General features: G+C 45.8%; 9 non-coding genes across 9 annotated transcripts; all 9 read left to right on the forward strand.

Moving 5' to 3' along the window:
- The first annotated feature begins 1,174 nt into the window (after positions 1-1,174).
- Positions 1,175-1,257, forward strand: TRNAL-CAG (transfer RNA leucine (anticodon CAG)). Its single transcript has one exon. It is a non-coding gene; the product is annotated as a tRNA-Leu (tRNA).
- Positions 1,258-3,603: 2,346 nt separating this feature from the next.
- On the forward strand, positions 3,604-3,686 carry TRNAL-CAG (transfer RNA leucine (anticodon CAG)). Its single transcript has one exon. It is a non-coding gene; the product is annotated as a tRNA-Leu (tRNA).
- A 1,131-nt stretch (positions 3,687-4,817) lies between these two features.
- On the forward strand, positions 4,818-4,900 carry TRNAL-CAG (transfer RNA leucine (anticodon CAG)). The gene has a single exon. It is a non-coding gene; the product is annotated as a tRNA-Leu (tRNA).
- Positions 4,901-7,246: 2,346 nt separating this feature from the next.
- On the forward strand, positions 7,247-7,329 carry TRNAL-CAG (transfer RNA leucine (anticodon CAG)). The gene has a single exon. It is a non-coding gene; the product is annotated as a tRNA-Leu (tRNA).
- A 3,562-nt stretch (positions 7,330-10,891) lies between these two features.
- Positions 10,892-10,974, forward strand: TRNAL-CAG (transfer RNA leucine (anticodon CAG)). The gene has a single exon. It is a non-coding gene; the product is annotated as a tRNA-Leu (tRNA).
- Positions 10,975-12,105: 1,131 nt separating this feature from the next.
- Positions 12,106-12,188, forward strand: TRNAL-CAG (transfer RNA leucine (anticodon CAG)). The gene has a single exon. It is a non-coding gene; the product is annotated as a tRNA-Leu (tRNA).
- A 5,985-nt stretch (positions 12,189-18,173) lies between these two features.
- Positions 18,174-18,256, forward strand: TRNAL-CAG (transfer RNA leucine (anticodon CAG)). The gene has a single exon. It is a non-coding gene; the product is annotated as a tRNA-Leu (tRNA).
- Positions 18,257-20,602: 2,346 nt separating this feature from the next.
- TRNAL-CAG (transfer RNA leucine (anticodon CAG)) lies at positions 20,603-20,685 on the forward strand. Its single transcript has one exon. It is a non-coding gene; the product is annotated as a tRNA-Leu (tRNA).
- A 1,131-nt stretch (positions 20,686-21,816) lies between these two features.
- TRNAL-CAG (transfer RNA leucine (anticodon CAG)) lies at positions 21,817-21,899 on the forward strand. Its single transcript has one exon. It is a non-coding gene; the product is annotated as a tRNA-Leu (tRNA).
- Positions 21,900-22,133: the final 234 nt, after the last annotated feature.

Below are 22,133 nucleotides of genomic sequence, written 5' to 3' on the forward strand. Positions count from 1 at the left end.
TCAGTCTCCTTTCGAGGCGTGGGTTCGAATCCCACTTCTGACAAGTGTCTTTTGCGAGGTGGATACATTTTTGGACTTTTTTTTTCCAAGCACCCGTATCAAAAACAATGTCAACAGTTTCTGTAAATTATCGATAAGATCTATTGTCCGTTGCTTGCACTAATTTCCTGAAGTTGGCTAAATCGCAGTAAATCGGTAAAGCGGGAAATCACAGCATCTTCAACAAATCGTGATAGAGGGGCAGAGATAAAGGTTTCGACCCTACATATCAAGAGCGCAGCTGTCAATAGTTCAGCAGGTTCACAGTGCAGAAGGTTCAGTGGCACCAGGGTCCCCTGCGTCCCAATCACAGCTGGTTTTTAACTTCTGTATTCAGGGCATGGGAGGGGTGTGTTGCATCGTGCACACACGGTGCCTGTTTCGCAGATAAGTTTTAATAAATACACAGAGAATAATATAGAGTCATTGGCCACGAGGAACACCTTCCCTGACCTTTTATTCTCTCCGGTTCCACGTCACCGCGCCTACCATCCAACTCCAAAACTCGGGGGAGACTAACACTCCCTACCTCCCTTGGTGTGCATCATAGGCGTGCCCATGACGAACACAACATTTCTCCTTAACCAATACAAAACAAATATAGCTGCTCAAAAAAAAGATACTATACTAATCCAGTATACAAGAATAGTACACAACAAGAAATGCCACATTCAGTCAATCCACCCCGAATCCTTGCAGCCGCGTTGAGCATGGTGGTCGAGGACTCAAACTGTAGCGTTCAAGTACTTGTCTCAGAGGCACTGAGTTGATTGGTATGGAGCCAGGCACCTCCTGATCTGAATCTTGAACTGGCTCCAAATTCTGCATGTCCACACCCCTTGTAGTAGATGATTGAGAATTAGTAGCAGTCACCACCGGCCATGTGCACTGGCTCAAACTTCTGCATGTCCACATCCCAAGTAGTCAATGACTGCGAATTAGTAGCAGTCACTACCGGATTCACTGTCAGGATGATCCATCCTCTCTCCTTCATCAGCTTCAGATCCCACTGTTTCCCTGAGCAGGAAGGTCTGGAATTGAAAATACAGAGGACATTAAACAACATTCACTCAGTACATGGCACTCATTTTGGTTTATAAGCTGGAAATTGAGCCATCAGTGCAGTGTCAAGAGTGTCAGGATGGCCGAGTGGTGTAAGGCGCTGCGTTCAGGTTGCAGTCTCCTTTGGAGGCGTGGGTTCGAATCCCACTTCTGACAAGTGTCTTTTGCGAGGTGGATACATTTTTGGACTTTTTTTTTTCCAAGCACCCTTATCAAAAACAATGTCAACAGTTTCTGTAAATTATCGATAAGATCTATTGTCCGTTGCTTGCACTAATTTCCTGAAGTTGGCTAAATCGCAGTAAATCGGTAAAGCGGGAAATCACAGCATCTTCAACAAATCGTGATAGAGGGGCAGAGATAAAGGTTTCGACCCTACATATCAAGAGCGCAGCTGTCAATAGTTCAGCAGGTTCACAGTGCAGAAGGTTCAGTGGCACCAGGGTCCCCTGCGTCCCAATCACAGTTGGTTTTTAACTTCTGTATTCAGGGCATGGGAGGGGTGTGTTGCATCGTGCACACACGGTGCCTGTTTCGCAGATAAGTTTTAATAAATACACAGAGAATAATATAGAGTCATTGGCCACGAGGAACACCTTCCCTGACCTTTTATTCTCTCCGGTTCCACGTCACCGCGCCTACCATCCAACTCCAAAACTCAGGGGAGACTAACACTCCCTACCTCCCTTGGTGTGCATCATAGGCGTGCCCATTACGAACACAACATTTCTCCTTAACCAATACAAAGCAAACATAGCTGCTCAAAAAAAAGATACTATACTAATCCAGTATACAAGAATAGTACACAACAAGAAATGCCACATTCAGTCAATCCACCCCGAATCCTTGCAGCCGCGTTGAGCATGGCGGTCAAGGACTCAAACTGTACCGTTCAAGTCCTTGTCTCAGAGTCACTGAGTTGATTGGTATGGAGCCAGGCACCTCTTGATCTGAATCTTGAACTGGCTCCAAATTCTTCATGTCCACACCCCTTGTAGTAGATGATTGAGAATTAGTAGCAGTCACCACCGGCCATGTGCACTGGCTCAAAATTCAGCATGTCCACACCCCATGTAGTCGATGATTGAGAATTAGTAGCAGTCACCACCGGATTCACTGTCAGGATGATCCATCCTCTCTCCTTCATCAGCTTCAGATCCCACTGTTTGCCTGAGCAGGAAGGTCTGGAATTGAAAATACAGAGGACATTAAACAACATTCACTCAGTACATGGCACTCATTTTGGTTTATAAGCTGGAAATTGAGCCATCAGTGCAGTGTGAAGAGTGTCAGGATGGCCAAGTGGTCTAAGGCGCTGCGTTCAGGTCTCAGTCTCCTTTCGAGGCGTGGGTTCGAATCCCACTTCTGACAAGTGTCTTTTGCGAGGTGGATACATTTTTGGACTTTTTTTTTCCAAGCACCCGTATCAAAAACAATGTCAACAGTTTCTGTAAATTATCGATAAGATCTATTGTCCGTTGCTTGCACTAATTTCCTGAAGTTGGCTAAATCGCAGTAAATCGGTAAAGCGGGAAATCACAGCATCTTCAACAAATCGTGATAGAGGGGCAGAGATAAAGGTTTCGACCCTACATATCAAGAGCGCAGCTGTCAATAGTTCAGCAGGTTCACAGTGCAGAAGGTTCAGTGGCACCAGGGTCCCCTGCGTCCCAATCACAGCTGGTTTTTAACTTCTGTATTCAAGGCATGGGAGGGGTGTGTTGCATCGTGCACACACGGTGCCTGTTTCGCAGATAAGTTTTAATAAATACACAGAGAATAATATAGAGTCATTGGCCACGAGGAACACCTTCCCTGACCTTTTATTCTCTCCGGTTCCACGTCACCGCGCCTACCATCCAACTCCAAAACTCGGGGGAGACTAACACTCCCTACCTCCCTTGGTGTGCATCATAGGCGTGCCCATGACGAACACAACATTTCTCCTTAACCAATACAAAACAAATATAGCTGCTCAAAAAAAAGATATTATACTAATCCAGTATACAAGAATAGTACACAACAAGAAATGCCACATTCAGTCAATCCACCCCGAATCCTTGCAGCCGCGTTGAGCATGGCGGTCGAGGACTCAAACTGTACCGTTCAAGTCCTTGTCTCAGAGGCACTGAGTTGATTGGTATGGAGCCAGGCACCTCCTGATCTGAATCTTGAACTGGCTCCAAATTCTGCATGTCCACACCCCTTGTAGTAGATGATTGAGAATTAGTAGCAGTCACCACCGGCCATGTGCACTGGCTCAAACTTCTGCATGTCCACACCCCAAGTAGTCGATGACTGCGAATTAGTAGCAGTCACTACCGGATTCACTGTCAGGATGATCCATCCTCTCTCCTTCATCAGCTTCAGATCCCACTGTTTCCCTGAGCAGGAAGGTCTGGAATTGAAAATACAGAGGACATTAAACAACATTCACTCAGTACATGGCACTCATTTTGGTTTATAAGCTGGAAATTGAGCCATCAGTGCAGTGTCAAGAGTGTCAGGATGGCCGAGTGGTCTAAGGCGCTGCGTTCAGGTCGCAGTCTCCTTTGGAAGCGTGGGTTCGAATCCCACTTCTGACAAGTGTCTTTTGCGAGGTGGATACATTTTTGGACTTTTTTTTTCCAAGCACCCGTATCAAAAACAATGTCAACAGTTTCTGTAAATTATCGATAAGATCTATTGTCCGTTGCTTGCACTAATTTCCTGAAGTTGGCTAAATCGCAGTAAATCGGTAAAGCGGGAAATCACAGCATCTTCAACAAATCATGATAGAGGGGCAGAGATAAAGGTTTCGACCCTACATATCAAGAGCGCAGCTGTCAATAGTTCAGCAGGTTCACAGTGCAGAAGGTTCAGTGGCACCAGGGTCCCCTGCGTCCCAATCACAGCTGGTTTTTAACTTCTGTATTCAGGGCATGGGAGGGGTGTGTTGCATCGTGCACACACAGTGCCTGTTTCGCAGATAAGTTTTAATAAATACACAGAGAATAATATAGAGTCATTGGCCACGAGGAACACCTTCCCTGACCTTTTATTCTCTCCGGTTCCACGTCACCGCGCCTACCATCCAACTCCAAAACTCGGGGGAGACTAACACTCCCTACCTCCCTTGGTGTGCATCATAGGTGTGCCCATGACGAACACAACATTTCTCCTTAACCAATACAAAACAAACATAGCTGCTCAAAAAAAAGATACTATACTAAACCAGTATACAAGAATAGTACACAACAAGAAATGCCACATTCAGTCAATCCAGCCCGAATCCTTGCAGCCGCGTTGAGCATGGCTGTCGAGGACTCAAACTGTACCGTTCAAGTCCTTGTCTCAGAGGCACGGAGTTGATTGGTATGGAGCCAGGCACCTCCTGATCTGAATCTTGAACTGGCTCCAAATTCTGCATGTCCACACCCCCTGTAGTAGATGATTGAGAATTAGTAGCAGTCACCACCGGCCATATGCACAGGCTCAAAATTCTGCAAGTCCACACCCCATGTAGTAGATGATTGAGAATTAGTAGCAGTCACCACCGGATCCACTGTCAGGATGATCCATCCTCTCTCCTTCATCAGCTTCAGATCCCACTGTTTCCCTGAGCAGGAAGGTCTGGAATTGAAAATACAGAGGACATTAAATAACATTCACTCAGTACATGGCACTCATTTTGGTTTATAAGCTGGAAATTGAGCCATCAGTGCAGTGGTACAAGTGTCAGGATGGCCGAGTGGTCTAAGGCGCTGCGTTCAGATCGCAGTCTCCTTTGGAGGCGTGGGTTCGAATCCCACTTCTGACAAGTGTCTTTTGCGAGGCGGACACATTTTTTGACTTTTTTTTCACAAGCACCCGTATCAAAAACAATGTCAACAGTTTCTGTAAATTATCGATAAGATCTTTTGTCCGTTGCTTGCACTAATTTCCTGAAGTTGGCTAAATCGCAGTAAATCAGTAAAGCGGGAAATCACAGCATCTTCAACAAATCGTGATAGAGGGGCAGAGATAAAGGTTTCGACCCTACATATCAAGAGCGCAGCTGTCAATAGTTCAGCAGGTTCACAGTGCAGAAGGTTCAGTGGCACCAGGGTCCCCTGCGTCCCAATCACAGCTGGTTTTTAACTTCTGTATTCAGGGCATGGGAGGGGTGTGTTGCATCGTGCACACACGGTGCCTGTTTCGCAGATAAGTTTTAATAAATACACAGAGAATAATATAGAGTCATTGGCCACGAGGAACACCTTCCCTGACCTTTTATTCTCTCCGGTTCCACGTCACCGCGCCTACCATCCAACTCCAAAACTCGGGGGAGACTAACACTCCCTACCTCCCTTGGTGTGCATCATAGGAGTGCCCATGACGAACACAACATTTCTCCTTAACCAATACAAAACAAACATAGCTGCTCAAAAAAAAGATACTATACTAAACCAGTATACAAGAATAGTACACAACAAGAAATGCCACATTCAGTCAATCCACCCCGAATCCTTGCAGCCGCGTTGAGCATGGCGGTCGAGGACTCAAACTGTACCGTTCAAGTCCTTGTCTCAGAGGCACTGGGTTGATTGGTATGGAGCCAGGCACCTCCTGATCTGAATCTTGAACTGGCTCCAAATTCTGCATGTCCACACCCCTTGTAGTAGATGATTGAGAATTAGTAGCAGTCACCACCGGCCATGTGCACTGGCTCAAAATTCAGCATGTCCACACCCCATGTAGTAGATGATTGAGAATTAGTAGCAGTCACCACCGGATTCACTGTCAGGATGATCCATCCTCTCTCCTTCATCAGCTTCAGATCCCACTGTTTCCCTGAGCAGGAAGGTCTGGAATTGAAAATACAGAGGACATTAAATAACATTCACTCAGTACATGTCACTCATTTTGGTTTATAAGCTGGAAATTGAGCCATCAGTCTGGTGTCAAGAGTGTCAGGATGGCCGGGTGGTCTAAGGTGCTGCGTTCAGGTCACAGTCTCCCTTGGAGACATGGGTTCAAACCCCACTTCTCACAAGTGTCTTTTGCGAGGTGGATACATTTTTGGACTTTTTTTTTTCCAAGCACCCTTATCAAAAACAATGTCAACAGTTTCTGTAAATTATCGATAAGATCTATTGTCCGTTGCTTGCACTAATTGCCTGAAGTTTGCTAAATCGCAGTAAATCGGTAAAGCAGGAAATCACAGCATCTTCAACAAATCGTGATAGAGGGGCCGAGATAAAGGTTTCGACCCTACATATCAAAAGCACAGCTGTCAATAGTTCAGCAGGTTCACAGTGCAGAAGGTTCAGTGGCACCAGGGTCCCCTGCGTCCCAATCACAGCTGGTTTTTAACTTCTGTATTCAGGGCATGGGAGGGGTTTGTTGCATTGTGCACACAAAGTGCCTGTTTCGCAAATAAGTTTGAATAAATACACAGAGAATAATATAGAGTCATTGGCCACGAGGAACACCTTCCCTGACCTTTTATTCTCTCCGGTTCCATGTCACCGCACCTACCATCCAACTCCAAAACTCGGGGGAGACTAACACTCCCTACCTCCCTTGGTGTGCATCATAGGCGTGCCCATGACGAACACAACATTTCTCCTTAACCAATACAAAACAAACATAGCTGCTCAAAAAAAAGATACTATACTAATCCAGTATACAAGAATAGTACACAACAAGAAATGCCACATTCAGTCAATCCACCCCGAATCCTTGCAGCCGCGTTGAGCATGGCGGTCGAGGACTCAAACTGTACCGTTCAAGTCCTTGTCTCAGAGGCACTGAGTTGATTGGTATGGAGCCAGGCACCTCCTGATCTGAATCTTGAACTGGCTCCAAATTCTGCATGTCCACACCCCTTGTAGTAGATGATTGAGAATTAGTAGCAGTCACCACCGGCCATGTGCACTGGCTCAAACTTCTGCATGTCCACACCCCAAGTAGTCGATGATTGCGAATTAGTAGCAGTCACCACCGGATTCACTGTCAGGATGATCCATCCTCTCTCCTTCATCAGCTTCAGATCCCACTGTTTCCCTGAGCAGGAAGGTCTGGAATTGAAAATACAGAGGACATTAAACAACATTCACTCAGTACATGGCACTCATTTTGGTTTATAAGCTGGAAATTGAGCCATCAGGGCAGTGTCAAGAGTGTCAGGATGGCCGAGTGGTCTAAGGCGCTGCGTTCAGGTTGCAGTCTCCTTTGGAGGCGTGGGTTCGAATCCCACTTCTGACAAGTGTCTTTTGCGAGGTGGATACATTTTTGGACTTTTTTTTTCCAAGCACCCGTATCAAAAACAATGTCAACAGTTTCTGTAAATTATCGATAAGATCTATTGTCCGTTGCTTGCACTAATTTCCTGAAGTTGGCTAAATCGCAGTAAATCGGTAAAGCGGGAAATCACAGCATCTTCAACAAATTGTGATAGAGGGGCAGAGATAAAGGTTTCGACCCTACATATCAAGAGCGCAGCTGTCAATAGTTCAGCAGGTTCACAGTGCAGAAGGTTCAGTGGCACCAGGGTCCCCTGCGTCCCAATCACAGCTGGTTTTTAACTTCTGTATTCAGGGCATGGGAGGGGTGTGTTGCATCGTGCACACACAGTGCCTGTTTTGCAGAGACGTTTTAATAAATACACAAAGAATAATATGGAGTCTTCGGCCACGAGGAACACCTTCCCCTACCTTTTATTCTCTCCGATTCCACATCACCGCACCTACCATCCAACTCCAAAACTCGGGGGAGACTAACACTCCCTACCTCCCTTGGTGTGCATCATGGGCGTGACCATGACAAACACAACATTTCTCCTTATCCAATACAAAACAAACATAGCTGCTCAAAAAAAAGATACTATACTAATCCAGTATACAAGAATAGTACACAACAATAAATACCACATTCAGTCAATCCACCCCGAATCCTTGCAGCCGCGTTGAGCATGGCGGTCGAGGACTCAAACTGTACCGTTCAAGTCCTTGTCTCAGAGGCACTGAGTTGATTGGTATGGAGCCAGGCACCTCCTGATCTGAATCTTGAACTGGCTCCAAATTCTGCATGTCCACACCCCCTGTAGTAGATGATTGAGAATTAGTAGCAGTCACCACCAGCCATATGCACTGGCTCAAAATTCTGCAAGTCCACACCCCATGTAGTAGATGATTGAGAATTAGTAGCAGTCACCACAGGGTCCACTGTCAGGATGATCCATCCTCTCTCCTTTATCAGCTTCAGATCCCACTGTTTCCCTGAGCAGGAAGGTCTGGAATTGAAAATACAGAGAACATTAAATAACATTCTCTCAGTACATGGCACTCATTTTGGTTTATAAGCTGGAAATTGAGCCACCAGTCTGGTGTCAAGAGTGTCAGGATGGCCAGGTGGTCTAAGGTGCTGCAGTCAGGTCACAGTCTCCCTTGGAAATGTGGGTTCCAACCCCACTTCTGACCAGTGTCTTTTGCGAGGTGGATACATTTTTGGACTTTTTTTTTTCAAGCACCCTTATCAAAAACAATGTCAACTGTTTCTGTAAATTATCGATAAGATCTATTGTCCGTTGCTTGCACTAATTGCCTGAAGTTGGCTAAATCGCAGTAAATCGGTAAAGCAGGAAATCACAGCATCTTCAACAAATCGTGATAGAGGGGCCGACATAAAGGTTTCGACCCTACATATCAAAAGCACAGCTGTCAATAGTTCAGCAGGTTCACAGGGCAGAACGTTCAGTGGCACCAGGGTCCCCTGCATCCCAATCACAGCTGGTTTTTAACTTCTGTATTCAGGGCATGGGAGGGGTGTGTTGCATCGTGCACACACAGTGCCTGTTTCACAGATAAGTTTTAATAAATACACAGAGAATAATATAGAGTCATTGGCCACGAGGAACACCTTCCCTGACCTTTTATTCTCTCCGGTTCCATGTCACCGCACCTACCATCCAACTCCAAAACTCGGGGGAAACTAACACTCCCTACCTCCCTTGGTGTGCATCATAGGCGTGCCCATGACGAACACAACATTTCTCCTTAACCAATACAAAACAAACATAGCTGCTCAAAAAAAAGATACTATACTAAACCAGTATACAAGAATAGTACACAACAAGAAATGCCACATTCAGTCAATCCACCCCGAATCCTTGCAGCCGCGTTGAGCATGGCGGTCGAGGACTCAAACTGTACCGTTCAAGTCCTTGTCTCAGAGGCACTGAGTTGATTGGTATGGAGCCAGGCACCTCCTGATCTGAATCTTGAACTGGCTCCAAATTCTGCATGTCCACTCCCCCTGTAGTAGATGATTGAGAATTAGTAGCAGTCACCACCGGCCATGTGCACTGGCTCAAAATTCAGCATGTCCACACCCCATGTAGTAGATGATTGAGAATTAGTAGCAGTCACCACCGGATCCACTGTCAATATGATCCATCCTCTCTCCTTCATCAGCTTCAGATCCCACTGTTTCCCTGAGCAGGAAGGTCTGGAATTGAAAATACAGAGCACATTAAACAACATTCACTCGGTACATGGCACTCATTTTGGTTTATACGCTCGAAATTGAGCCATGAGGGAGGTGTGAAGAGTGTCAGGATGGCTGAGTGGTCTAAGGTGCTGCGTTCAAGTCGCAGCCTCCCTTGGAGTTGTGGGTTCAAATCCCACTTCTGACAAGTGTATTTTGCGAGGTGGATACATTTTTGGACTTTTTTTTCCCAAGCACCGTATCAAAAACAATGTCAACAGTTTCTGTAAATTATCGATAAGATCTATTTTCCGTTGCTTGCACTAATTGCCTGAAGTTGGCTAAATCGCAATAAATCGGTAAAGCAGGAAATCACAGCATCTTTAACAAATCGTGGTAGAGGGGCCGAGATAAAGGTTTCGACCGTACATATCAAAAGCGCAGCTGTCAATAGTTCAGCACGTTCACAGTGCCGAAGGTTTAGTGGCACCAGGGTCCCCTGCGTCCCAATCACAGCTGGTTTTTAAATTCTGTATTCAGGGGATCGGAGGGGTGGGGAAGTTGCGTCTTGCACACACAGTGCCTGTTTTGCAGAGAAGTTTGAATAAATACACAAAGAATAATATGGAGTCTTTAGCCACGAGGAACACCTTCCCCTACCTTTTATTCTCTCCGATTCCACATCACCGCACCTACCATCCAACTCCAAAACTCGGGGGAGACTAACACTCCCTACCTCCCTTGGTGTGCATCATGGGCGTGCCCATGATGAACACAACATTTCTCCTTAACCAGTAAAAAACAAACATAGCTGCTCAAAAAAAAGATACTATACTAATCCAGTATACAAGAATAGTACACAACAATAAATACCACATTCAGTCAATCCACCCCGAATCCTTGCAGCCGCGTTGAGCATGGCGGTCGAGGACTCAAACTGTACCGTTCAAGTCCTTGTCTCAGAGGCACTGAGTTGATTGGTATGGAGCCAGGCACCTCCTGATCTGAATCTTGAACTGGCTCCAAATTCTGCATGTCCACACCCCCTGTAGTAGATGATTGAGAATTAGTAGCAGTCACCACTGGCCATATGCACTGGCTCAAAATTCTGCAAGTCCACACCCCATGTAGTAGATGATTGAGAATTAGTAGCAGTCACCACCGGATCCACTGTCAGGATGATCCATCCTCTCTCCTTCATCAGCTTCAGATGCCACTGTTTCCCTGAGCAGGAAGGTCTGGAATTAAAAATACAGAGGACATTAAACAACATTCACTCAGTACATGGCACTCATTTTGGTTTATAAGCTGGAAATTGAGCCATCAGTGCGGTGTCAAGAGTGTCAGGATGGCCGAGTGGTCTAAGGTGCTGCGTTCAGGTCGCAGTCTCCTTTGGAGGCGTGGGTTCGAATCCCACTTCTGACAAGTGTCATTTGCGAGGTGGATACATTTTTGGACTTTTTTTTTCCAAGCACCTGTATCAAAAACAATGTCAACAGTTTCTGTAAATTATCGATAAGATCTATTGTCCGTTGCTTGCACTAATTTCCTGAAGTTGGCTAAATCGCAGTAAATCGGTAAAGCGGGAAATCACAGCATCTTCAACAAATCGTGATAGAGGGGCAGAGATAAAGGTTTCGACCCTACATATCAAGAGCGCAGCTGTCAATAGTTCAGCAGGTTCACAGTGCAGAAGGTTCAGTGGCACCAGGGTCCCCTGCGTCCCAATCACAACTGGTTTTTAACTTCTGTATTCAGGGCATGGGAGGGGTGTGTTGCATCGTGCACACACGGTGCCTGTTTCGCAGATAAGTTTTATTAAATACACAGAGAATAATATAGAGTCATTGGCCACGAGGAACACCTTCCCTGACCTTTTATTCTCTCCGGTTCCACGTCACCGCGCCTACCATCCAACTCCAAAACTCGGGGGAGACTAACACTACCTACCTCCCTTGGTGTGCATCATAGGCGTGCCCATGACGAACACAACATTTCTCCTTAACCAATACAAAACAAACATAGCTGCTCAAAAAAAAGATACTATACTAAACCAGTATACAAGAATAGTACACAACAATAAATACCACATTCAGTCAATCCACCCCGAATCCTTGCAGCCGCGTTGAGCATGGCGGTCGAGGACTCAAACTGTACCGTTCAAGTCCTTGTCTCAGAGGCACTGAGTTGATTGGTATGGAGCCAGGCACCTCCTGATCTGAATCTTGAACTGGCTCCAAATTCTGCATGTCCACACCCCCTGTAGTAGATGATTGAGAATTAGTAGCAGTCACCACCGGCCATATGCACTGGCTCAAAATTCTGCAAGTCCACACCCCATGTAGTAGATGATTGAGAATTAGTAGCAGTCACCACCGGATCCACTGTCAGGATGATCCATCCTCTCTCCTTCATCAGCTTCAGATCCCACTGTTTCCCTGAGCAGGAAGGTCTGGAATTGAAAATACAGAGGACATTAAATAACATTCACTCAGTACATGGCACTCATTTTGGTTTATAAGCTGGAAATTGAGCCATCAGTGCAGTGTTACAAGTGTCAGGATGGCCGAGTGGTCTAAGGCGCTGCGTTCAGGTCGCAGTCTCCTTTGGAGGCGTGGGTTCGAATCCCACTTCTGACAAGTGTCTTTTGCGAGGTGGATACATTTTTGGACTTTTTTTTTCCAAGCACCCGTATCAAAAACAATGTCAACAGTTTCTGTAAATTATCGATAAGATCTATTGTCCGTTGCTTGCACTAATTTCCTGAAGTTGGCTAAATCGCAGTAAATCGGTAAAGCGGGAAATCACAGCATCTTCAACAAATCGTGATAGAGGGGCAGAGATAAAGGTTTCGACCCTACATATCAAGAGCGCAGCTGTCAATAGTTCAGCAGGTTCACAGTGCAGAAGGTTCAGTGGCACCAGGGTCCCCTGCGTCCCAATCACAGCTGGTTTTTAACTTCTGTATTCAGGGCATGGGAGGGGTGTGTTGCATCGTGCACACACGGTGCCTGTTTTGCAGATAAGTTTTAATAAATACACAGAGAATAATATAGAGTCATTGGCCACGAGGAACACCTTCCCTTACCTTTTATTCTCTCCGGTTCCACGTCACTGCGCCTACCATCCAACTTCAAAAGTTGGGGGAGACTAACACTCCCTACCTCCCTTGGTGTGCATCATAGGCGTGCCCATGACGAACACAACATTTCTCCTTAACCAATACAAAACAAACATAGCTGCTCAAAAAAAAGATACTATACTAATCCAGTATACAAGAATAGTACACAACAAGAAATGCCACATTCAGTCAATCCACCCCGAATCCTTGCAGCTGCGTTGAGCATGGCAGTCGAGGACTCAAACTGTACCGTTCAAGTCCTTGTCTCAAAGGCACTGAGTTGATTGGTATGGAGCCAGGCACCTCCTGATCTGAATCTTGAACTGGCTCCAAATTCTGCATGTCCACACCCCTTGTAGTAGATGATTGAGAATTAGTAGCAGTCACCACCGGCCATGTGCACTGGCTCAAACTTCTGCATGTCCACACCCCAAGTAGTCGATGATTGCGAATTAGTAGCAGTCACCACCGGATTCACTGTCAGGATGATCCATCCTCTCTCCTTCATCAGCTTCAGATCCCACTGTTTCCCTGAGCAGGAAGGTCTGGAATTGAAAATACAGAGGACATTAAACAAAATTCACTCAGTACATGGCACTCATTTTGGTTTATAAGCTGGAAATTGAGCCATCAGTGCAGTGTTAATAGTGTCAGGATGGCCGAGTGGTCTAAAGCACTGCGTTCAGGTCGCAGTCTCCTTTGGAGGCGTGGGTTCGAATCCTACTTCTGACAAGTGTCTTTTGCGAGGTGGATACATTTTTGGACTTTTTTTTTCCAAGCACCCGTATCAAAAACAATGTCAACAGTTTCTGTAAATTATCAATAAGATCTATTGTCCGTTGCTTGCACTAATTTCCTGAAGTTGGCTAAATCGCAGTAAATCGGTAAAGCGGGAAATCACAGCATCTTCAACAAATCGTGATAGAGGGGCAGAGATAAAGGTTTCGACCCTACATATCAAGAGCGCAGCTGTCAATAGTTCAGCAGGTTCACAGTGCAGAAGGTTCAGTGGCACCAGGGTCCCCTGCGTCCCAATCACAGCTGGTTTTTAACTTCTGTATTCAGGGCATGGGAGGGGTGTGTTGCATCGTGCACACACGGTGCCTGTTTCGCAGATAAGTTTTAATAAATACACAGAGAATAATATAGAGTCATTGGCCACGAGGAACACCTTCCCTGACCTTTTATTCTCTCCGGTTCCACGTCACCGCGCCTACCATCCAACTCCAAAAGTTGGGGAGACTAATACTCCCTACCTCCCTTGGTGTGCATAATAGGCGTGCCCATGACGAACACAACATTTCTCCTTAACCAATACAAAACAAACATAGCTGCTCAAAAAAAAGATACTATACTAATCCAGTATACAAGAATAGTACACAAAAAGAAATGCCACATTCAGTCAATCCACCCTGAATCCTTGCAGCCGCGTTGAGCATGGCGGTCGAGGACTCAAACTGTACCGTTCAAGTCCTTGTCTCAGAGGCACTGAGTTGATTGGTATGGAGCCAGGCACCTCCTGATCTGAATCTTGAACTGGCTCCAAATTCTGCATGTCCACACCCCTTGTAGTAGATGATTGAGAATTAGTAGCAGTCACCACCGGCCATGTGCACTGGCTCAAACTTCTGCATGTCCACACCCCAAGTAGTCGATGATTGCGAATTAGTAGCAGTCACCACCGGATTCACTGTCAGGATGATCCATCCTCTCTCCTTCATCAGCTTCAGATCCCACTGTTTCCCTGAGCAGGAAGGTCTGGAATTGAAAATACAGAGGACATTAAACAAAATTCACTCAGTACATGGCACTCATTTTGGTTTATAAGCTGGAAATTGAGCCATCAGTGCAGTGTTAAGAGTGTCAGGATGGCGAGTGGTCTAAGGCGCTGCGTTCAGGTCGCAGTCTCCTTTGGAGGCGTGGGTTCGAATCCCACTTCTGACAAGTGTCTTTTGCGAGGTGGATACATTTTTGGACTTTTTTTTTCCAAGCACCCGTATCAAAAACAATGTCAACAGTTTCTGTAAATTATCTATAAGATCTATTGTCCGTTGCTTGCACTAATTTTCTGAAGTTGGCTAAATCGCAGTAAATCGGTAAAGCGGGAAATCACAGCATCTTCAACAAATCGTGATAGAGGGGCAGAGATAAAGGTTTCGACCCTACATATCAAGAGCGCAGCTGTCAATAGTTCAGCAGGTTCACAGTGCAGAAGGTTCAGTGGCACCAGGGTCCCCTGCGTCCCAATCACAGCTGGTTTTTAACTTCTGTATTCAGGGCATGGGAGGGGTTTGTTGCATCGTGCACACTCGGTGCCTGTTTCGCATTAAGTTTTAATAAATACACAGAGAATAATATAGAGTCATTGGCCACGAGGAACACCTTCCCTGACCTTTTATTCTCTCCGGTTCCACGTCACCGCGCCTACCATCCAACTCCAAAACTCGGGGGAGACTAACACTCCCTACCTCCCTTGGTGTGCATCATAGGCGTGCCCATGACGAACACAACATTTCTCCTTAACCAATACAAAACAAACATAGCTGCTCAAAAAAAAGATACTATACTAATCCAGTATACAAGAATAGTACACAACAAGAAATGCCACATTCAGTCAATCCACCCCGAATCCTTGCAGCCGCGTTGAGCATGGCGGTCGAGGACTCAAACTGTACCGTTCAAGTCCTTGTCTCAGAGGCACTGAGTTGATTGGTATGGAGCCAGGCACCTCCTGATCTGAATCTTGAACTGGCTCCAAATTCTGCATGTCCACACCCCCTGTAGTAGATGATTGAGAATTAGTAGCAGTCACCACCGGCCATGTGCACTGGCTCAAAATTCAGCATGTCCACACCCCATGTAGTAGATGATTGAGAATTAGTAGCAGTCACCACCGGATCCACTGTCAGGATGATCCATCCTCTCTCCTTCATCAGCTTCAGATCCCACTGTTTCCCTGAGCAGGAAGGTCTGGAATTGAAAATACAGAGGACATTAAACAACATTCACTCAGTACATGGCACTCATTTTGGTTTATACGCTCGAAATTGAGCCCTGAGCGAGGTGTGTAGAGTGTCAGGATGGCCGAGTGGTCTAAGGCGCTGCGTTCAGGTCGCAGCCTCCCTTGGAGGTGTGGATTCATATCCCACTTCTGACAAGTGTATTTTGCGAGGTGGATGCATTTTTGGACTTTTTTTTCCCAAGCACCGTATCAAAAACAATGTCAACAGTTTCTGTAAATTATCGATAAGATCTATTTTCCGTTGCTTGCACTAATTGCCTGAAGTTGGCTAAATCGCAGTAAATCGGTAAAGCAGGAAATCACAGCATCTTCAACAAATCGTGATAGAGGGGCAGAGATAAAGGTTTCGACCCTACATATCAAAAGCGCAGCTGTCAATAGTTCAGCAGGTTCACAGTGCAGAAGGTTCAGTGGCACCAGGGTCCCCTGCATCCCAATCAGAGCTGGTTTTTAACTTCTGTATTCATGGGATGGGAGGGGTGGGGGTGTTGCGTCGTGCACACACAGTGCCTGTTTTGCAGAGAAGTTTTAATAAATACACAAAGAATAATATGGAGTCTTTGGCCACTAGGAACACCTTCCCCTACCTTTTATTCTCTCCGATTCTACATCACCGCACCTAACATCCAACTCCAAAACTCAGGGGAGACTAACACTCCCTACCTCCCTTGGTGTGCATCATGGGCGTGCCCATGACGAATACAACATTTCTCCTTAACCAATACAAAACAAACATTGCTGCTCAAAAAAAAGATACTATACTAATCCAGTATACAAGAATAGTACACAACAATAAATACCACATTCAGTCAATCCACCCCGAATCCTTGCAGCCACGTTGAGCATGGCGGTCGAGGACTCAAACTGTACCGTTCAAGTCCTTGTCTTAGAGGCACTGAGTTGATTGGTATGGAGCCAGGCACCTCCTGATCTGAATCTTGAACTGGCTTCAAATTCTGCATGTCCACACCCCCTGTAGTAGATGATTGAGAATTAGTAGCAGTCACCACCGGCCATATGCACTGGCTCAAAATTCTGCAAGTCCACACCCCATGTAGTAGATGATTGAGAATTTGTAGCAGTCACCACAGGGTCCACTGTCAGGATGATCCATCCTCTCTCCTTCATCAGCTTCAGATCCCACTGTTTCCCTGAGCAGGAAGGTCTGGAATTGAAAATACAGAGGACATTAAATAACATTCACTCAGTACATGGCACTCATTTTGGTTTATAAGCTGGAAATTGAGCCATCAATCTGGTGTCAAGAGTGTCAGGATGGCCGGGTGGTCTAAGGTGCTGCATTCAGGTCACAGTCTCCCTTGGAGACGTGTGTTCAAACTCCTCTTCTAACAAGTGTCTTTACGAGGTGGATTCATTTTTGGACTTTTTTTTCCAAGCACCCTTATCAAAAACAATGTCAACAGTTTCTGTAAATTATCGATAAGATCTATTGTCCGTTGCTTGCACTAATTGCCTGAAGTTGGCTAAATCGCAGTAAATCGGTAAAGCAGGAAATCACAGCATCTTCAACAAATCGTGATAGAGGGGCCGAGATAAAGGTTTCGACCCTACATATCAAAAGCACAGCCGTCAATAGTTCAGCAGGTTCACAGTGCAGAAGGTTCAGTGGCACCAGGGTCCCCTGCATCCCAATCACAGCTGGTTTTTAACTTCTTTATTCTGGGCATGGGAGGGGTGTGTTGCATCGTGCACACACAGTGCCTGTTTCGCAAATAAGTTTTAATAAATACACAGAGAATAATATAGAGTCATTGGCCACGAGGAACACCTTCCCTGACCTTTTATTCTCTCCGGTTCCACGTCACAGCGCCTAGCATCCAACTCCAAAACTCGGGGGAGACTAACACTCCCTACCTCCCTTGGTGTGCATCATAGGCGTGCCCATGACGAACACAACATTTCTCCTTAACCAATACAAAACAAACATAGCTGCTCAAAAAAAAGATACTATACTAATCCAGTATACAAGAATAGTACACAACAAGAAATGCCACATTCAGTCAATCCACCCCGAATCCTTGCAGCCGCGTTGAGCATGGCGGTCGAGGACTCAAACTGTACCGTTCAAGTCCTTGTCTCAGAGGCACTGAGTTGATTGGTATGGAGCCAGGCACCTCCTGATCTGAATCTTGAACTGGCTCCAAATTCTGCATGTCCACACCCCTTGTAGTAGATGATTGAGAATTAGTAGCAGTCACCACCGGCCATGTGCACTGGCTCAAACTTCTGCATGTCAACACCCCATGTAGTTGATGATTGAGAATTAGTAGAAGTCACCACCGGATTCACTGTCAGGATGATCCATCCTCTCTCCTTCATCAGCTTCAGATCCCACTGTTTCCCTGAGCAGGAAGGTCTGGAATTGAAAATACAGAGGACATTAAACAACATTCACTCAGTACATGGCACTCATTTTGGTTTATAAGCTGGAAATTGAGCCATCAGTGCAGTGTTAAGAGTGTCAGGATGGCCGAGTGGTCTAAGGCGCTGCGTTCAGGTCGCAGTCTCCTTTGGAGGCGTGGGTTCGATTCCCACTTCTGACAAGTGTCTTTTGCGAGGTGGATACATTTTTTGACTTTTGTTTTCCAAGCACCCGTATCAAAAACAATGTCAACAGTTTCTGTAAATTATCGATAAGATCTATTGTCCGTTGCTTGCACTAATTTCCTGAAGTTGGCTAAATCGCAGTAAATCGGTAAAGCGGGAAATCACAGCATCTTCAACAAATCGTGATAGAGGGGCAGAGATAAAGGTTTCGACCCTACATATCAAGAAGGCAGCTGTCAATAGTTCAGCAGGTTCACAGTGCAGAAGGTTCAGTGGCACCAGGGTCCCCTGCGTCCCAATCACAGCTGGTTTTTAACTTCTGTATTTAGGGCATGGGAGGGGTGTGTTGCATCGTGCACACACGGTGCCTGTTTCGCAGATTAGTTTTAATAAATACACAGAGAATAATATAGAGTCATTGGCCTCGAGGAACACCTTCCCTGACCTTTTATTCTCTCCGGTTCCACGTCACCGCGCCTACCATCCAACTCCAAAAGTTGGGGGAGACTAACACTCCCTACCTCCCTTGGTGTGCATCATAGGCGTGCCCATGACGAACACAACATTTCTCCTTAACCAATACAAAACAAACATAGCTGCTCAAAAAAAAGATACTATACTAATCCAGTATACAAGAATAGTACACAACAAGAAATGCCACATTCAGTCAATCCACCCCGAATCCTTGCAGCCGCGTTGAGCATGGCGGTCGAGGATCTCAAACTGTACCGTTCAAGTCCTTGTCTCAGAGGCACTGAGTTGATTGGTATGGAGCCAGGCACCTCCTGATCTGAATCTTGAACTGGCTCCAAATTCTGCATGTCCACACCCCTTGTAGTAGATGATTGAGAATTAGTAGCAGTCACCACCGGCCATGTGCACTGGCTCAAACTTCTGCATGTCCACACCCCAAGTAGTCGATGATTGCGAATTAGTAGCAGTCACCACCGGATTCACTGTCATGATGATCCATCCTCTCTCCTTCATCAGCTTCAGATCCCACTGTTTCCCTGAGCAGGAAGGTCTGGAATTGAAAATACAGAGGACATTAAACAAAATTCACTCAGTACATGGCACTCATTTTGGTTTATAAGCTGGAAATTGAGCCATCAGTGCAGTGTTAAGAGTGTCAGGATGGCCGAGTGGTCTAAGTCACTGCGTTCAGGTCGCAGTCTCCTTTGGAGGCGTGGGTTCGAATACCACTTCTGACAAGTGACTTTTGCGAGGTGGATACATTTTTGGACTTTTTTTTTCCAAGCACCCGTATCAAAAACAATGTCAACAGTTTCTGTAAATTATCGATAAGATCTATTGTCCGTTGCTTGCACTAATTTCCTGAAGTTGGCTAAATCGCAGTAAATCGGTAAAGCGGGAAATCACAGCATCTTCAACAAATCGTGATAGAGGGGCAGAGATAAAGGTTTCGACCCTACATATCAAGAGCGCAGCTGTCAATAGTTCAGCAGGTTCACAGTGCAGAAGGTTCAGTGGCACCAGGGTCCCCTGCGTCCCAATCACAGCTGGTTTTTAACTTCTGTATTCAGGGCATGGGAGGGGTGTGTTGCATCGTGCACACACGGTGCCTCTTTCGCAGATAAGTTTTAATAAATACACAGAGAATAATATAGAGTCATTGGCCACGAGGAACACCTTCCCTGACCTTTTATTCTCTCCGGTTCCACGTCACCGCGCCTACCATCCAACTCCAAAAGTTGGGGGAGACTAACACTCCCTACCTCCCTTGGTGTGCATCATAGGCGTGCCCATGACGAACACAAGATTTCTCCTTAACCAATACAAAACAAACATAGCTGCTCAAAAAAAAGATACTATACTAATCCAGTATACAAGAATAGTACACAACAAGAAATGCCACATTCAGTCAATCCACCCCGAATCCTTGCAGCCGCGTTGAGCATGGCGGTCGAGGACTCAAACTGTACCGTTCAAGTCCTTGTCTCAGAGGCACTGAGTTGATTGGTATGGAGCCAGGCACCTCCTGATCTGAATCTTGAACTGGCTCCAAATTCTGCATGTCCACACCCCTTGTAGTAGATGATTGAGAATTGGTAGCAGTCACCACCGGCCATGTGCACTGGTTCAAACTTCTGCATGTCCACACCCCAAGTAGTCGATGATTGCGAATTAGTAGCAGTCACCACCGGATTCACTGTCAGGATGATCCATCCTCTCTCCTTCATCAGCTTCATATCCCACTGTTTCAATGAGCAGGAAGGTCTGGAATTGAAAATACAGAGGACATTAAACGAAATTCACTCAGTACATGGCACTCATTTTGGTTTATAAGCTGGAAATTGAGCCATCAGTGCAATGTCAAGAGTGTCAGGATGGCCGAGTGGTCTAAGGCGCTGCGTTCAGGTCGCAGTCTCCTTTGGTGGCGTGGGTTCGAATCCCACTTCTGACAAGTGTCTTTTGCGAGGTGGATACATTTTTTTACTTTTTTTTTCCAAGCACCCGTATCAAAAACAATGTCAACAGTTTCTGTAAATTATCGATAAGATCTATTGTCCGTTGCTTGCACTAATTTCCTGAAGTTGGCTAAATCGCAGTAAATCGGTAAAGCGGGAAATCACAGCATCTTCAACAAATCGTAATAGAGAGGCAGAGATAAAGATTTCGACCCTACATATCAAGAGCGCAGCTGTCAATAGTTCAGCAGGTTCACAGTGCAGAAGGTTCAGTGGCACCAGGGTCCCCTGCGTCCCAATCACAGCTGGTTTTTAACTTCTGTATTCAGGGCATGGGAGGGGTGTGTTGCATCGTGCACACACGGTGCCTGTTTCGCAGATAAGTTTTAATAAATACACAGAGAATAATATAGAGTCATTGGCCACGAGGAACACCTTCCCTGACCTTTTATTCTCTCCGGTTCCACGTCACCGCGCCTACCATCCAACTCCAAAACTCGGGGGAGACTAACACTCCCTACCTCCCTTGGTGTGCATCATAGGCGTGCCCATGACGAACACAACATTTCTCCTTAACCAATACAAAACAAACACAGCTGCTCAAAAAAAAGATACTATACTAAACCAGTATACAAGAATAGTACACAACAATAAATACCACATTCAGTCAATCCACCCCGAATCCTTGCAGCCGCGTTGAGCATGGCGGTCGAGGACTCAAACTGTACCGTTCAAGTCCTTGTCTCAGAGGCACTGAGTTGATTGGTATGGAGCCAGGCACCTCCTGATCTGAATCTTGAACTGGCTCCAAATTCTGCATGTCCACACCCCCTGTAGTAGATGATTGAGAATTAGTAGCAGTCACCACCGGCCATATGCACTGGCTCAAAATTCTGCAAGTCCACACCCCATGTAGTAGATGATTGAGAATTAGTAGCAGTCACCACCGGATCCACTGTCAGGATGATCCATCCTCTCTCCTTCATCAGCTTCAGATCCCACTGTTTCCCTGAGCAGGAAGGTTTGGAATTGAAAATACAGAGGACATTAAATAACATTCACTCTGTACATGGCACTCATTTTGGTTTATAAGCTGGAAATTGAGCCATCAGTGCAGTGTTACAAGTGTCAGGATGGCCGAGTGGTCTAAGGCGCTGCGTTCAGGTCGCAGTCTCCTTTGGAGGCGTGGGTTCGAATCCCACTTTTGACAAGTGTCTTTTGCGAGGTGGATAAATTTTTTGACTTTTTTTTTCCAAGCACCCGTATCAAAAACAATGTCAACAGTTTCTGTAAATTATCGATAAGATCTATTGTCCGTTGCTTGCACTAATTTCCTGAAGTTGGCTAAATCGCAGTAAATCGGTAAAGCGGGAAATCACAGCATCTTCAACAAATCGTGATAGAGGGGCAGAGATAAAGGTTTCGACCCTACATATCAAGAGCG

Source organism: Pleurodeles waltl, unplaced genomic scaffold, assembly GCF_031143425.1.
Source record: "Pleurodeles waltl isolate 20211129_DDA unplaced genomic scaffold, aPleWal1.hap1.20221129 scaffold_39, whole genome shotgun sequence".
NCBI classification, from domain to species: domain Eukaryota; kingdom Metazoa; phylum Chordata; class Amphibia; order Caudata; family Salamandridae; genus Pleurodeles; species Pleurodeles waltl.